The sequence below is a fragment of the Passer domesticus genome, chromosome 1, assembly GCF_036417665.1.
Source record: "Passer domesticus isolate bPasDom1 chromosome 1, bPasDom1.hap1, whole genome shotgun sequence".
Taxonomy (NCBI): domain Eukaryota; kingdom Metazoa; phylum Chordata; class Aves; order Passeriformes; family Passeridae; genus Passer; species Passer domesticus.
Window position 1 is genome coordinate 6,072,899 of NC_087474.1, and position 3,832 is coordinate 6,076,730.

The window sequence follows — 3,832 nt, forward strand, 5'->3', positions numbered from 1 at the left end:
CACAGTGTGCAGTTCATCTTCACACAAAGCATCACAACAATCCCCTTCACATGCTGGCTTCTCATAGCTGAGTGCAGATGTGCATTTTCAAAGTTATCTGAGTTTCTTGAGAACTGCTCTGTTCGTGTTGAATAAATTCTCATGGGAGTAAAGGCTTATCAAAGCTACACCACCTTCTACTCCCTTAGGTTGCTTTCTTTGTTGTAAACATACAGTAACATCAACACTTTAAGATAAAACCCCTAAAATAAAAAGTAAACCCCAACCCTCTCCTGCCTACACAGTTCTGCCTTTGAGCCTGAAATGAAAGAGTGGCAGATATTTAGCCACATCACTTAACACATTCCTGGAAGGCATTTGGATGCTGTGGTGAAAAGGGGTGTAGACAAACCAACATAAGACAACAAAGCTTAAATTATGTAACTTGTGGTAGGCACTACAGAGATCCAAACTGAGACCTCCTTGGGTGTCCATTTCCCTTCCAACACAGCTTAAACTCAGCAACTGCAGTGAGCTATGCAGTGTTGAGAGCAGAAGGAGATAATGGTATCTGTGGGCTTAAAGCATGAAATGACAATTACAAGGGCTGTGTTCCAAGGGAGAGGCCAGGGTATCCTCCAAACACTGCATGAAGATGGATTTGGAAGAATCCTACACCCTATATCTTAGATCAGGGGCCTCATTCTTTCTATTCTACCTGAGAATCTAGTTATTGTTATTGCCATTTAAATAATCATTACATACTGGGTTTCTAACATGAATGGAATAATTCATTCATCCAGGATGAATGAATGTTTTCACATTTCCCACTGCTCTAAGGTCATCAGCTGGCATTTGTCATCACACTTTCATGGCACAATTTCTGTTCCAAATACTCCATGGACTAAGTTATTTAAACTACAGACAGATGTCATCTCCTGAAACAGCTTAAGATGTTACTATGTCTTACCCCCTCACTTCTGCTAACAAAGCAACTTGTTTGAGTGCTCCCTAACCCACTTCAGGCACAATCAACACAGTTAGTGTATGGCTCCTATTTAAATTGTTTGAACTCAGCTGATTCTGCTTGAAGTGGGTTAGGGAGCACTCAAACAGCTGGGAGAGCTAGCCGGGTAGTAATCAATGCCCAAGGGACTCTATAAACAGCTTGAAAAGAGAACGGCAGGGCACAAATGTTTGAAACCTCTGCAGCTGTTTGCAAATTGAATGTCTACAGAGAGCCTGTAAGCTGCACGTGAGCTGTTGCAATACCCCTTTCCAGATGAGGTGTTCTCTCTCCTCAGCTGTAACAGCTAGCAGCCTCTTTAAAAAAATAAAATGAAATGAAAGTTGCAAATGATAAGAAAGTTTATGGTGATGTGCCCATATAGCATACGAGCAAATATTCTCCGAGCCCAGTGCAGCATATTGTGCAACAGCATGGGAGAGGGGAAATTTTGGCCAGGAAAGTCAAAGCATATTCTTTCTTTTATCTGTTGGATGCTAAAGCAGCGCCTTCCATGTGCTGTTTGATTTCACTGGCCAGACGAGGGGGGGCAGACAATTTCCATCACGCTCCAATCCCCAGCTCTGGAGGTACTTATTAGAGTCTGAACATTCGCTGTTTCAACCCACCGATAAGGGAGCCCATCCAACAAGCAAATTGGGCTCCCTTCCATCATGCTCTGTATCTTCCAAAATCTCCAAGGGGAACAGAGCGAACAAATATGTTGAGCAAGTGTGCTCAGTTTGTGGCAAACAGCAGAACAACCCCCCCAGGACATATGCACAGTCTATAGCCATCACACCAACACTGCGTATGAGGACCAGAGGATGCATCTCATTAATTTTCTTCCACAGGCCTTCAGTCAGCACGAGCTGCTGGTAAAGTAATGTGGAGCTGGGAGTGGGGGATAGGAAACTGCCCCCTCATGGGAAACACGCTTGCTCTGTAGTTCATGCTCAGGCCAAGGCATCTGGAGGAGCTATTTCTGGCATCACCACGCACTGCACTCGCAGTGTGACCAGGGCTGAGTCACACATCATTATCCCGTATGCAAATTAGATGTCAACAACTTTGCAGGTGATGTTTGTTGCAGCCTATTTTTTTTTTCTTTTCTTTTTTTTTTTGTTTGTTTGAAGTGCTCAAGTGCACCAGTACATGGTATTCTGGGCCGACCTGGAGGATCTGTGGGCTGAAGGGCGGCCACCTGTGTCGCATGTCCCAGCTAGATGGTAAGGACAGAGCCCCTCTTTGAGTTGAATCCCAGCTACCAGTGGAAGCACAGAGTGGAAACAAAAGAGCAGCATGGTCCTGGGGAGGAACTTGGACAACTTTATTTGATGGCAAAACTCCCCCTCCCTACCATCCGAGGACAGACAATGACTTATAAACGGGGGAGGTCTCAGGGGAGGATACAATCTTTAACTAATCAGGAGCACTAGGGGTGAAAAGCAAGGCGGGGAATACAATGTGTAAACCAATAAAGAATTTCAAGGGAGGAGAACAGCTTCAGTGAACTAATGGGGTTTGAAAAAATACAAAACTGACAGGAAAGTTTCTAGGGGGAAGGCAGGTTGGGGAGGGATTAACATGTAATGAATGGAGGAGTAAGGAAGGTTCTGGGGAAAGGGCAGGGACAGGAGGGGTTAGCAACTGGGAAGGGGTTTAAAACTTGACAGGGAGTAGCTAGGTAACAAACAAAAAAACCCAACACTTAACTAAAGCAAGTATCAATGAAAAAACAGGTCTAGTTTTAAAAACATAAAATACAAAATGGGAAACCTGTGCCACTCTAAAGGCAGGGAAAGGACAGCATAAGGAAATTACAAAATTACAAATGAAACAATAAGCATACTAATAAAACAAAAAACCACATTACAACACACCTGCACCCAAAGAAGGAGTGTTTTGTGTTTTTACAAGTGATTGGTTCCACCTCAGTGTTTTTTCCGGGGGCAAACCCCACCTTCACTGAGACGTGAAGCGAGGCAGGTCTTGCTCTGAGGGGCAGCAGCATCTGCAGCATTTGCTGGAGGGTGGTGAGCCTTCTATTCCCCCTGCAACACGCATTGTAGCCTTTGCCATCGTGTGGCTTGGAAGAAGCACAGAATATCCTGAGTTGGAAGGGATTCACAAGGATCATCAAGTCAAACTCCTGGATCTGTACAGGACATCCCCAAGAGCCACACCATGTGCCTGAGAGTGTTTCCCAAGCATTTCTTGAGGTCTCTCAGGCTGGTGCTGTGACCAGTTTTCCTGGGAACCCTGTTCCAGCGCCCAGCCACTCATTGAGTGAGGAACCTCTGCCTAATATCCAACCTGATTTTTTTAATATCTAACGTAAGAAGATTTTAAGCTGATGAAATCCATTGTGTCAGGCCATGTAGCAGGTGCCCTGGTTGACATGGGCTCTCACAAGCAGGAGAGCGAGTGTGAGAGCTGTGCATGATGTCAATGGTGTGGAATAACAAATAGAACATGTTGGCTTTAGCTGGGGTTATCTTCTTCATAGTATCTGGTGGCTGGTTGGGATCTGTGCTGAGCACAAGGTTTATAATACAGAGATATCCGTTTTGGGCAACAGGAGTTCAGTTAGGAATGGGCAACCCAGGCAGGTGGCGGAGGTGTTTTAGAAAAGACATGCTCTGGTCGTGCTGGGTGGTAGTCTGGACTCGAGGACGTCCGAGCTCGTTCCCAACCACATTGACTCGGCAGTGCCGAGCCCATCACCCATCCCCGAGCCCGGCTCTCCGCCACAGGCACAGCCCCGCACTGGGTTCCCCCTCACACGGTGCCCGCGGGTGGGCCCTGACCCGACATGGCGGCCGGGGCGCGGGCGGCGGCGCAGGC